The following is a 14,126-nucleotide window of genomic DNA, read 5'->3' on the forward strand; positions in this document are numbered from 1 at the left end:
GTGTTTTACACCTTAAGAGCTGAATGGATTCTGATTTCCTGTGGTAAGCTGGAACATCTCCTCCTAAGATTGATCTGTGCAGCTTCTGGACTTCTGTTTCACTCGCTATTTGAATGGCTTTCTCTCAGGAGCAGCTAGAGTCCTGCTTTCTCTGAATCAATAACCTGATCTTAGATAACCAAGGCTCTGACATAAAAAGCACACAGGAAACATCACCCAGGTCATGGAAGAGTTGTCAGCAACTCAAATGCCTGCCCACCAGCCTTACAAAGAAAAACTTTAGCCCCTCTGGGTTTATGATTTCATCACAGATGGCTTGCAAGAAGTCTTCCCATTCTAACCATTCCTACCACCCTCACTCCCTGTTGGTACTGTTTAAGACATTTCAAGAGATTTTCTATTGAATGTTTTCTTTCAGTATAGTGCTAAAACCTTAGAGAAAACAATATTTCATAACTTGGGTCTGATGATCAACTAGACTATCTTTTGTCAGCTTATCTTGTGTGGCAGATCATCATAAAGAAATCCTTCTATATTTACTTTTTCAACAGTTGCGAGCATCATTGTACTTGTAGGCTTCAAAATCACTCTTTGATAAACATATTGAATTTCTTACATTCCATTTTGCTGCCCTTGGAAAATACTGTCCTTGGAAAAACTTTCTTTTTCAAAACTTTGATGACATTTTGATTTAAATGAAAAACAAAAAACTGCAAAAATAAATGAATGCTTCCAAAAGCTATTCTGCAATTTATACGTCAATAAACATTTTCTGTCAAATAAGTTGCTATTTCAAATTATGTTAGATCTAATTAAATACTGTCATTTTTAGCATTTCTTAATTCTGCAAAGGGCATCTGATGATGAAAAACCTACATTCGAAAAAATTGAAACTTTAGGAAGTGTATTATGGTATCTACAGTTTCAACCTATTAACAACAACAGATCTGCGTGAACACAGCCATGAACTTTTTTATATATATTTGTTCTACAAAATGTCAGAAATTATTCCAAGAATATCATACATGGAAAATTCGGCTAAGCATTTCATCTACTTCAATATAATGTAGTCACAAGGTAAAATGGCTTCAACATTTCACAAATTATATAAATTGCATTGAATATGAAATGCAATGACATTTGTCATTTTTGATCCTGAATAATTATGTAGCTAATCGGTGTTACGTACATTGCCACCAGGAACAATTAAAACTTAGTACGCTTCCTGGAGATTTGACTCTCCCTAATAATGTTTCGATTATTTGAACCAAATTGTTAATGCATTAAAAATGAATACCTGAGTAATTTAACAACTTTTGTCTTTAAGAAATTTACGGCCTCAGATTACAAATTAAAATGGTTGTATTTTATCAATAAAGCTTCAGTATCACATAATTCTGTCTTGTCTTTGATTTAAAATATTCACAATCTCTGCTGAGCCCTCTTTTGTACTATTTAGGTGAATAATGTCGCTTAAGTAGAAGGGGAATGATATTAATGTTTAAGAATAATACAAAATTGGGACATATGGAAAACTACACAGAAGAATTCAAGAGATTGCAGGAGGACAGAGACAGGTCAGCAGAATGGGCCAGCAGGAAACATATGCAGTTCAATTCAGGAGACAGGAAACAACAGGCCAAATCTTTCAAACTGGGTCAAATCCCTACTTCTGACCCACATCATCAGACAAAAAGTTACACTTTTTCAGTGTCGGCTACCATTACGGATGCAGTCCAGCAAACGCACACAGATAGAATCACAGTAAAACTCCACAGAAGCCATGCCTTTTTCTTCCAGCAATATTTGTTGTATTAGGACAAAGAACAAAGAAAATTACAGCACAGGAACAGGCCCTTTGGTCCGCAAAGCCTGCACCAACATGTTGCCCATCACAAATAAAACCCCCTACCCTTCCAGGGACCATATCCCTCTATTTCCATCCTATTCATGTATTTGTCAAAATGCCCTTTTAAAGTCACTATAGTATCTGCTTCCACTACCTCCCTGGCAGCGAGTTCCAGGCACCCACCTCCTTCTGTGTTAAAAGCTTGCCTCATACATCACCTTTAAACCTCACCCCTCACATCTGAAATCTTTGGCCCATGGTAACTGACTCTCCCACCCTAGGAAAAAGCTTCTGACTGTCCAGTCTGTCCATGCCCTTCATAATCTTGTTGGTCTGTATCACGTCACCCCTCAACCTCTGTTGTTCCAGTAAGAACAACCGAAGTTTCTCCAACCTCTCCTTATAGCTAATGCCCTCCATACCAGGTAACATCCTGGTAAATCTTTTCTGTACCTTCTCCAAAGCCACGACATCCTTCTGGTGGTTTGGCAACCAGAATTGAACAAATGCAGCCTAACTAAGGTTTTATAAAGCTGTAACATCACCTGCCAATTTTTAAACTCAATGCCCCAACCGATGAAGGCAAGCAAGCCATATGCCTTATTGACTATCTTCTCCACCTGCGTTGCCACTTTTAGTGACCTGTGTACCTGTACACCCAGATCCCTCTGCATATCAGTACTCCTGAGGGTTCTGCCATTTACTGCATATTTTCCATCTGGATTAGACCTTCTAAAATGCATTACCTCACATTTTTCCAGATGAAACTCCATCTGCCATCTCTCTGCCCAAGTCACAACTGATCTATATTCTGCTGTATCCTTTGACAGTCCTCAGCGCTATCCGCAATTCCACCAACTTTTGTGTCATCGGCAAACTTACAATCAGGCCAGTTACATTTTTCTCCAGATCAGTTATACATATTACAAATATAATTTGTATTCCAGTAATGTAAAACAAAGTGTATAGGTTCCAAAGCCTCTTTGATAAGTTGTAGAGATGAGTTGAATTAGTGAGAGTTAGGGTGCTAGGTCCCTGACTGAAGGGTTCATTTGCCAGTAGGGTGGGGTGAGGGAGTAAGGTGCCAGGTAGGTGAGGGGTTAAGGTGGCAGATAGCACAAAAGTTAAGAAAGCAAGTGGGTGGATGATGTCATTATGGTAACATGTAGGATGGCAAGTAATTGGGTGAAAAGATAAGATTGCAGGTGGACAGGGTGACAGTCGGGCAAGGGGGGGGGGGTTCCAAGTGGGTAAGGGAAATACTTATAACACATTGGTGAAGGGGTACAAATACCAGGCAAATAAATGAGAGGTCAGGTGTCAGAAAAGTTAAATCAAGACAGGTCACCTGACCACTGAGTGAGGGTTGAATGTCAAAAAAGTCATGGAGGTCCCACGAGTGTTATGCAGTCAAGAGGACCAGACTCAGTTCAGGTACCTGGGAGGGTAAGGATCACAGGTAGGTGTCATCAATATGAGTGACTGGGGGTCATTTTAAAATTAGTTGAAGAGAGCTTTAATCCTCTAACTTTTCCTGGGTAATTATGAGATATGTCATTAAAAATTCTTGAACACGTCCAACTATAACAGAGTTGGGGATGTTTTCAGAGGGTTTCAGATCACCAGGCATTTATCTCGTAGTCAGTGTTCATGACTTCTGAGGGTTCCAAAGCTCATCTTTCAGGGTCTAGTTTCCAACTATCCTAAACAGTGCATTTTGGGATAAATGAACAGGAAAAGGAAATTATTCTGAGCTCATACAAGGCGATATTGAAGTGATAGAGTATTGCTAGTTTTACAGGTACATTATAGGTATATATCATAGTCCTCCTGGACCATAGGGCTGCTCTCTCATCAGAGAGAGATGACTAGTGGTGATTTAACCTGAAGATCACCATGATTCAGATAATGAGAAAGGTTGAGAAGAAGAGTCCTTCATGGTAACCTCAGCCAGTGCAGGAATTGAACCCACACAGTTGGCATTGCTCTGCATTGCAAACTGGGCATCCAGCCAAGTCAGTTAACAAGTATAGAAAGGATTGTAAAGTCACAGAAGGAGTAAAATAAATATTCATTAGAAAGATATCATTTTGCTGAATGAATGAGAGCCCAAATCTACTCCAGTGTCCTCTGCTGGGAACAAACGCAATTACACAATAAAATCTTCATCATGGCAGGGGTGTACTCTTGTTGTCAGCCCTCCCAGTGATATTTTTGGGAATTCAGGCACAAGCTCAGATTAGGCTTCATATTACCAAAAGGATATTGACACTAATAAAGATACAAAAGTGATTTACAAGAATGCTACCAGAACTGTATTTTAGTTATCAAGAGTAATTGAATATACTGAGGTTCTTTTCACTGGAAAAGGGAAGGTTGAGGGTTACCTACTATAGGTCTAATAATTATGACTGTATTTGATAGGGTGTATTTCGTAAAAATGTTTCCACTCAGCAAACAAACTGCTGAGAAACATGGAAACAGCAGTGTTTTTAAAAAGTAATTCTTTTCAATTCCATTCAAATTTGTTGTGGGTCTTAGAAATGAAATAGCAGGGAAAACAACTTTGGAAAAAAAACTTAATTTTTTTTGTTTGAGCCCTGAGTTCCTTTTCTTGTTTAAACAGTAAAGAGAGGCAACATGAATGAATGAGGAAGCGAAATGACGCAGTGAGTTGATCTTTTGTTTCTTTGCCAACCCCCATCTCCCCTCCCCTGACAGCATGTCTCATATTTTTCACAAGAAATGAAGTCAGATGTATAATTCATCCAGTGAGGCGTGGGTGTGCGTCACAACATGAAGCAAATTACATGAACATATCACACTCCTGAAATGCTGCTGGGCCTGCCGTGTTCATCCAGCCTCACATTTTATTGTCACACATTATACTCTGTCATTTTTGCCATCAGAATACAGTATTCGAATACAAGCTTTTATTGTATTAAATCTTAGGCTAGGACTGCAAGCCAACATAATTTACGGCAATGAGCTATATCATTCACACCCTCCACGCCAAGGTGAGGCCTTCTGCGCACTGTTTAAATATCACTGACCCAGGAACAAGACTAAAGTCAGGGGCTAGAAGTAGAACAAGATGAATGGCCTGTCCCCCTGTGGGTCTACTGTTCTTGCAGCTTCACAAGGTTTGAAACACTAGCATGGATTTTCTGATGACCACACAGTCATTATTCCAGCATAGATACAGCAGATTTCAAAAGAATTGCTTGGGAAATTGAAGATTCCATTGAGCAATTCTCCAACACTTGGAACCCTCTAAAAGTATCCATTAAAATCAGTCTGGTGGGTTCTTACGAATTCAAGTGAATAGTTACTCAAGGAAAGTTGGACTAAAAGTTAAACTGCATGTTCCTGTTAGCATGAAGAGCAAGGCTGGCAGGAGGAGGGAACACTAGATGACTAGAGGTATTGAGGCACTGGTCAAGAAAAAGGGGACATATGTCAGGTAGAGACAGCTGAGATCAAGTGAATCTCTTGAGGAGCATAGACGGTGTAGGAGTAACCTAAGATGGAAATCTGGAAGGTAAAATGGAGACATGAGATAGCTTTGGCAGATGAGATCAAGGAGAATTCAAAGAGACTCTACAAGTGCATTAAGAATAAAAGAACAACTAGGGAGAGAATAGGGCCCTTTAAAGTTCAATGAGGCATCCACGTGTGGAACCACAGGAGATGGGAGAGATACTAAAAAAAACCTTGCATCAATATTTACTGTTGAGAAAGACATTGAAGGCTTGTCAACTGGGAAAATAAATAGTAATGTCCTGCATAGAGCCCACATTACAGAAGAGGAGATGCTGGAGGTCTTAAAATACATCAAGGCGGATAAATCCCTTGGGCTGATCAAATTCATTGAATGACATTGTGAGAAGCCAGGGAAGAAATTGTGGGGCCCCTTAACAGAGATATTTGTGTCATTGACATCAACTGATAATGTGCCAGATGACTAGGGAGTGGCTAATGTTCTGTCACTATTTAAGAAAAAGCAAGGAAAAGCCAGGGAACTGCAAACTGTTCAGCCTGGTGTAAAAGGTGGGCACGTTGTTGGAAAGGAATCTGACAAACAACGTCTCCATGCATTTGGAAAGGCAAGGGCTGACTAGGGACTGTCAGCATGGCTTTATGCATGGGAAATTGTGTCTCAGAAACTTGATCGAGTTTTTTGAAGCAGTGACCATGAAGAAAGATTAAGGCAGAGTGTGGTAGATGTTGTCCATGTGGATTTAAGTGAGGTCTTTGATGAGGTTCTGCATGGCAGACTGGTTATTAGGTTAGATCACATGGGATCCAGGGAGATCTAGCCAACTGGATACAAATCAGACTTGATGGTAGGAGACAGAGAGTGGTGGTAGACGGTTGTTGTTCAAACTGGAAGCCCGTGACCAGCATTGTGCCGCAAGGATTGGTACTGGATTCACCGTTGTTTGAGAGTTATGTACATGATTTGGATGAGAATGTAGGAAGCATGGTTGATAAGTTTGCAGATGGTATAGTGGATGGTAAAGAAGTTTATCTCAGAGTACTGTAGGATCTTGATCAACTCGGCGAGTGGATCGATGAATGGCAGGTGGAGTTTAATTTAAATAAGTGCAAGGTGTTGCATTTTTGTTAAGACAAACTCAGACAGGACTTACATAGTTAATGATAGGACCGTGAGGAGTGTTGTCAAACAGAGAGACCCAGGGGTGCAGGTACATAATCCCTTACAAGTGGTGTCACAGGCAGACATGGTGGTGAAGAAGGCATTTGGCAGGCTTGCCTTCATCAGTCAGGGCAGTGAGTACGTGAATTGGGACATCATGCTATACTTACAAGACACTGGTAAGGCCTTATTTGGAAAGCCGCATAACAATTCTGGTCAAAATAATAAAATGTGAGGCTGGATGAACACAGGAGACCCAGCAGCATCTCAGGAGCACAAAAGCTGATGTTTCGGGCCTAGACCCTTCATCAGAGAGGGGGATGGGGTGAGGGTTCTGGAATAAATAGGGAGAGAGGGGGAGGCGGACCGAAGATGGAGAGAAAAGAAGATAGGTGGGGAGGAGAGTATAGGTGGGGAGGTAGGGAGGGGATAGGTCAGTCCAGGGAAGACGGACAGGGCAAGGAGGTGGGATGAGGTTAGTAGGTAGGAGATGGAGGTGCGGCTTGGGGTAGGAGGGAGGGATGGGTGAGAGGAAGAACAGGTTAGGGAGGCAGAGACAGGCTGGACTGGTTTTAGCATACAGTGGGTGGAGGGGAAGAGCTGGGCTGGTTGTGTGGTGCAGTGGGGGGAGGATACGAACTGGGCTGGTTTAGGGATGCAGTGGGGGAAGGGGAGATTTTGAAGCTGGTGAAGTCCACATTGATGCCATTGGGCTGCAGGGCTCCCAAGCGGAATATGAGTTGCTGTTCCTGCAACCTTCAGGTGGCATCATTGTGGCACTGCAGGAGGCCCACGATGGACATGTCATCTAAAGAATGCGAGGGGGAATGGAAATGGTTCGCGACTGGAGGTGCAGTTGTTTATTGCAAACTGAGCGGAGGTGTTCTGCAAAGCGGTCCCCAAGCCTCCGCTTGGTTTCCCCAATGTAGAGGAAGCCACACCAGGTACAGTGGATACTTTATACCACATTGGCAGATGTGCAGGTGAACCTCTGCTTAATATGGAAAGTCACCTTGGGGCCTGGGATAGGGGTGAGGGAGGAGGTGTGGGGGCAAGTGTAGCACTTCCTGCGGTTGCAGGGGAAGGTGCCGGGTGTGGTGGGGTTGGAGGGCAGTGTTGAACGAACAAGGGAGTCAGGGAGAGAGTGGTCTCTCCAGAAAGCAGACAAGGGTGGGGATGGAAAAATGTCTTGGGTGGTGGGGTCGAATTGTAGATGGCGGAAGTGTCGGGGGATGATGCGTTGTATCCGGAGGTTGGTGGGGTGGTGTGTGAGAACGAGGGGGATCCTCTTTGGGCGGTTGTGGCAGGGGCGGGGTGTGAGGGATGTGTTGCGGGAAATACGGGAGATGCGGTAAAGGGCGTTCTCGACCACTGTGGGGGGAAAGTTGCGGTCCTTGAAGAACTTGGACATCTGGGATGTGCGGGAGTGGAATGCCTCATCATGGGAGCAGATGCGGCGGAGGCGGAGGAATTGGGAATAGGGGATGGAATTTTTGCAGGACGGTGGGTGGGAGGAGGTGTATTCTAGGTAGCTGTGGGAGTCGGTGGGCTTGAAATGGACATCAGTTACATGCTGGTTGCCTGAGATGGAGACTGAGAGGTCCAGGAAGGTGAGGGATGGGCTGGAGATGGCCCAGGTGAACTGAAGGTTGGGTTGGAAGGTGGTGGTGAAGTGGATGAACTGTTCAAGCTCCTCTGGGGAGCATGAGGCGGCACCGATACAGTCATCAATGTACCGGAGGAAGAGGTGGGGTTTGGGGCCTGTGTAGGTGCGGAAGAGGGACTGTTCCACGTAACCTACAAAGAGGCAGGCATAGCTGGGGCCCATGCGGGTGCCCATGGCCACCCGCTTTGTCTGTAGGAAGTGGGAAGAATCGAAAGAGAAGTTGTTGAGAGTGAGCACGAGTTTGGCTAGGCGGATGAGGGTGTCGGTGGAGGGGTACTGGTCGGGCCTGCGGGACAGGAAGAAGCGGAGGGCCTTGAAGCCATCTGCATGCGGAATACATGTGTATAGGGACTGGACGTCCGTGGTGAAAATGAGGTGTTGGGGGCCAGGGAATTGGAAGTTCTGGAGGAGGTGGAGGGCGTGGGTGGTGTCACGGACATAAGTAGTGAGTTCCTCGACCAAAGGGGAGAAAATGGAGTCCAGATAGGTGGAGATGAGATCGGTGGGGCAGGAACAGGCTGAGACAATGGGTCGACCAGGGCAGGCAGGACCAATTCTGGTCAGCCCGGAATAGGAAGGGTGTTAAGGAACTGGAAGGACCGCATTACAGAGTTACAGGGATTTTACTGAGACTGGAGTATTTAAATTATAAGGAAAGGCTGAATAGCTGGAGTTTATTTTCCTGGACTATGCAAGACTGAGGGGTTACCACATATAGGTTTATAAAATCATGAGGAGCATAGATAAAGCGACTAACAAAGGTCTTTCCCCCAAAGTAGGGCAGTCCAAAACTAGGGGGCATTGGTTTAAGATAAGAGGAGAAAGATAGAGGGTGGTGTGTGCATGCCACAGTGAGCGGTGGGTGCAGGTACAATTACAACATTTAAACAACGTTTGGACAGATGCATGAGTAGGAAAGGTTTAGAGGGATTTGGGCCATAAGCAGGCAAATGGGACTGGCTCAGTTTAGGAAGCCTGGTTGGAATGAATGAGTCGGGCCGTAAGGTTTGTTTCTGTGCCGTGTGACTCTATTAAAAACATAGTATTCTTTGTCCAGATACTTCCCCTTTTCATGACCACACCACCAACCCCACCCACAATAGGACCCCCATTCCAGATCCAATCCTGCTCAACATGTTCATCACCCAAGACTGAACATCCTTATACCCACTACAACCACACACAACTTCGCACCCTTCAATCTGATGCACATTCTCCACTCTCCTGGGAACAAATTCCCCCTTCCCCTGTATCAGACTGATCTAACTCCATGCCCCACATCTCTGGTACCTAAACACCTCTCCCTGATGCCAAACCGAAATTCCTCACCAATTCAACACCCATCTTCCCAGTTCCCACCTCCACCAGTCCCAGTTTCTCCCATCCTGACCTACCCTAAACATTGCATCATTCACCAGGCCCCCTTGCCACTTTGCACCCTTGTATCCTAACAACCTAGTATCTTAACACCTTACCTACCACAATCCCACCTGGCACCTGTGCTCCCAGCGCTCTAACCTCACACTTACCTTCCATACTTTTATTTGACAGCAGCTGTCAATGTGAATACCTGTGATTCTAGATCCTGAAATTTCAGAAAATGTCAATTCACTGAAGCAAAGAAAGTGGGCAAGATTTGTCTTCCCCGATAACCCTGCTAAACAGGAGAGCTGTTAGAATGGAAGTATAGCTCTGCACTTCTGAAGGAGCACTGGTCAGAATCTCCGGATAGAAATACAAAGGTCTGTCCTTTTATGAAGAAGGGGTGGTGTGGAAATCTGAGAGGTTGGAAAATCCAACCCCATAGTGTGACCAATCTCTTCAAATCCCAGTCAGGCTTATGACAGGGGTGTTTTAAACCCTGATTTTTTCCTTTACATCATGAGTACTTACCTCTGCCTACATTTGTCGCCTATCTCTCTGTTTCTTCTTTAAATAACACACTAACCAACCTCTGTTAATTACCATCTTCCTCCAATAATTTTCTACTAAGCAAATTGCAAGTACAGTGACAAATCCATCACTTCCCCACTTCCCCTCCTCCATTTCTGCATTTTTTTACTTGAGTAAAATGCTTGCTTATCTTTCAGTTTCCATTTACAATAAATTAGGTCTTCAATATTGCCTGCTTCATTCTCTTTAAAGGTACTGCATATTCTGACTTACTGTATATTCATCAATATATTCCATTCTTATTGCTAATTTCCAACTTTTTTTTATTTGTAAAGAAATACTCTCTCTCAAACACAGTTTCCTCCCAGACTTAAAACAAAAAGTGAATGTTTTGTTCCAACAATTGCTGGTTCATGAAATGTCAACTTGTAAACACCACAAGTTCTTGTTTTTCTTCTAACCTGCTTCAACTGGTTCTTTCTTCTGAGCTACTAATTTCTCTGTTGTTATAATAGTTAAATTTGTACAACTGCCCTATGGTACGATTCACGTCAGTCAAAATCTTTTGTTTACACAGGGATAGACGACAGCATTTCTGCATATGCTGCTCTATCTAGTGGCCCATCAAAGTACTAACAAAACCCATGAATCAAACCAAATAAATGGCAGGAATCTCATGAACCTAACTCTAAGGATCTAACCCACTCTACCAGGGTGGGGAACACAGTCTCCAATTTTGCAATTCAACTTCTGCAAGATGTATTTGCCGTGACTTGGGTACAGCATAGTATCACCTGAATGTTATAAGACCTTCAAAGGTTAAATTATGTGAACTGGTTTTACGAGTTTTGGCTTGTATTTGATGAAGGTTAGAAGTTATTAAATTGAAGTACAGAAAATGATAACTTGTTTTAATATGCTAAGTGCAGTAAAATATGCAGTCCATTATTTGGGAGCTGTGTGTGCAGCGAACAGTCAAAATGTGTATCAGGATGCACAACAAACATGCACAAGCTTTCATTGCAGTAAAGGTTCTATGTCCATAATGATAGCATGCAGACAAGGCTGAGCATGTTGCAAGTTAGTTCACAACATTGATTGATGCATGAGAACTTCCACTTGCCAAAAAAATCTGAGGATTGCACCCTGTTTTAACCTTGCATGGTTGAACAAACATAAAAGACCACCTATTATTGCTATTCAAAGAAATTTACTTTCACATTGGTTGCTAGATTAATTCTTCTGTCTAATATGAAAATACAAATTAGAAATAGTTGTATGCCATACAACCCCTCGAGCCTGCTCCATCGTTTGATAAGATCATGGCTGATCTGATTGTGGCCCTTTCTCCACTTCCCTGTCTACCTCTTGTCCCCTTTCACTTCCTTGTTAATCAAAAGTCTACCTGCCTTTGGCTTAGCAGTAACCAATGACACTCTCTCAACTGTGCAATGGGGAAAGTACTTGTATAGACTGACGTTCCTCTTGGAGAAAGAATTCCTCTTAGTTTCCATTTAAAATTGGCAATCCTGTATTTTTAAACTGTGGTCCTAGTTCTAATCTCTTCCATAAAGCACTATTTCTTCTCAGCAACCCTCCTTTAAAGTACCTCCAAGACTTCACATATTTCAATAAGATCGTATTTCACTCTTCTCAACTCCAATGAACAGAAATTAAACATGTCAAACTCTTCCTCCTTAGACAATCGCTCACCACAGGACCCAGTCAAGTTAACCTCAGAGCTATTTCTAATGGAATGATGTTCTCTCTTAAATAAGGAAACTAAAAGTATATGAAATTCTGCAGATGTAGTCTCACCAATGCCCTATGCAACTACAGCAGATCATCCCTATTTTCATAACAAGGTGTGGAGCTGGATTAACACAGCAGGCCAGGCAGCATCAGAGGAGCAGGAAAGCTGATCTTTTGGGACTGGGCCCTTCTTCAGAAATAGGGTAAGAGGTGATAGAAGGTGGATAGTGGAGCAGATAGATGAAGACGGGCAGGTCAAGGAGGCAGGGATGAAGCTAGTAGTGTAGGTAGGGAGTTGGGATGTGGGTTGGTCAGTGAGGAGGGAGGGGTGGGTAGGTGGGAGGGAAGGCAGACAGGTAAAGGAGGTGGGGATGAAGCTAGTAGTGTAGGTAGGGAGTTGGGATGTGGGTTGGTCAGTGAGGAGGGAGGGGTGGGTAGGTGGGAGGGAAGGCAGACAGGTAAAGGAGGTGGGGATGAAGCTAGTAGGCGAGTGTAGTTAGGAAGTGGGGGTGGGGGTTGTTCAGTGAGGTGGGAGGAGCGGATAGGTGGGAGAGAAGACGGACAGATCAAGGAGGCGGGACCAAAAGGGAGGGCTGGTCTTGGGATGAGGTCGGGGGTGGAGAGATTTTGCAGCTTGTACTGTCCACATTGAGACCATTGGGTTGTTGGGTTCCAATGTAGACTATGGGGTGCTGTTCCTCCAGTTTTTGGGTCGCATCATTGTGACACTGGAGGAGGCCCAGGATGGGCATGTCGTTCAGGGAGTGGGAGGGGGAGTGGATGTGGTTCGCGACTGTAAGGTGTTTTTGTTTGCCGCGAACCGAGCATAGGTGCTCCATAAAGTGGTCTCCAAGCCTTCGCTTGATCTCACCGATGTAGAGGAGGCCACGTCAGGAACATGGACACGATAGGCCACCTTAGCGTACGTGAAGGTGAACATCTGTTTAATGTGGTAGGTTTGCTTAGGGCCTGGGATGGAGATGAGTGGGGAGGTGTAAGGGCAGGTGTAGCACTTCCTGCGGTTGCAGAGAAAGATGCTGGGGGTGGTGGGGCTAATGGGGAGTGTGGAGCAGATGAGGGAGTCGTGGAGAGAGCAGTCCCTCCAGAACACAACAAATGAGAACACCTCCCAGTCGCAAACCACTTCAACTCCCCCTCCCACTCTCTGGACGACATGTCCATCCTGGGCCTCCTCCAGTGTCACAATGATGCCACCCGGAAACTGGAGGAACAGCATCTCATAATCCGCCTTGGAACCCTACAATCCAATGGTTTCAATGTGGGCTTTATGAGCTTCAAAACCTCTCCACCGCCAATCCCATCCTAAGACAAGACCTCCCTCTTGTCCCTGCCTTCTTGATCTGTCCGTCTTCTCTCCCACCTATCCGCTCCTCCCACCTCACTGAACAACCCCCACCCCCATTTCCTACCTACTAGCTACACTCACATACTAGCTTCATCCTCACTTCCTTATCCTGTCCGTCTTCCCTCACTCCTACCCACCCCTCCCTCCTCACTGACCAAACCCCATCCCAACTGCCTACCTACACTCACCTTTACTAGCTTCATTCTCCCCTCCTTGACCTGTCCATCTTCTCTCCTTCTATCCACCATCCTCCTCTGATGCTGCCTGGCCTGCTGTATTTATCCAGCTCCACAACTTGTTATCTCAGGCTCCAGCATCAGCAGTTCCTCCTACCCCTATTTTCATATTCCATTGACATTGCAGTATTACAGAATTGTTATGGCACAGAAGGAGGCAATTCAGTCCACCATGCCTGCACCACCTCTTCGAATGAGCATCATTGGCTGTCAGGAGGTAATCTCCTGCTTTTCCCTCATTCCCTTGCATAATATTTCTATCTAAATAATGTCCTTACAATAAGTAAAATATTCCATTTGCCTCCCTCATCACTTGCGGCGCTTGCAAACTAACTTTTGTGCATTACGTACCAGGAAATCCAGATCTTTGTTTACTTCAATGTTCTGAGAACTGTCCCTGTTTCCCAGAACACTTGCCAAAGTAAACAAGGTCACATTTTCACACAACATAGTCCATTTGCCAACGTTCTGCCTATTCACATAGCTGATCTATATTCTTGTGCAAGCTCTTTTGTCTTCTCATACTTACCTTTCCAATCTTTGTTGTTCATCAGCAAATTTAGCAGCTGTACATTCAATCTGTTCATCCCAATCATTCAATTAAACATTGAACATGCTTCAAAACAGATACCATGACTACACTTTCTCGCATCTTGCTTTCTGCAAGGATTCCATTCCATGCTCCCAGTTTCTGCATTTCCATC

The sequence above is a fragment of the Stegostoma tigrinum genome, chromosome 6, assembly GCF_030684315.1.
Source record: "Stegostoma tigrinum isolate sSteTig4 chromosome 6, sSteTig4.hap1, whole genome shotgun sequence".
NCBI classification, from domain to species: domain Eukaryota; kingdom Metazoa; phylum Chordata; class Chondrichthyes; order Orectolobiformes; family Stegostomatidae; genus Stegostoma; species Stegostoma tigrinum.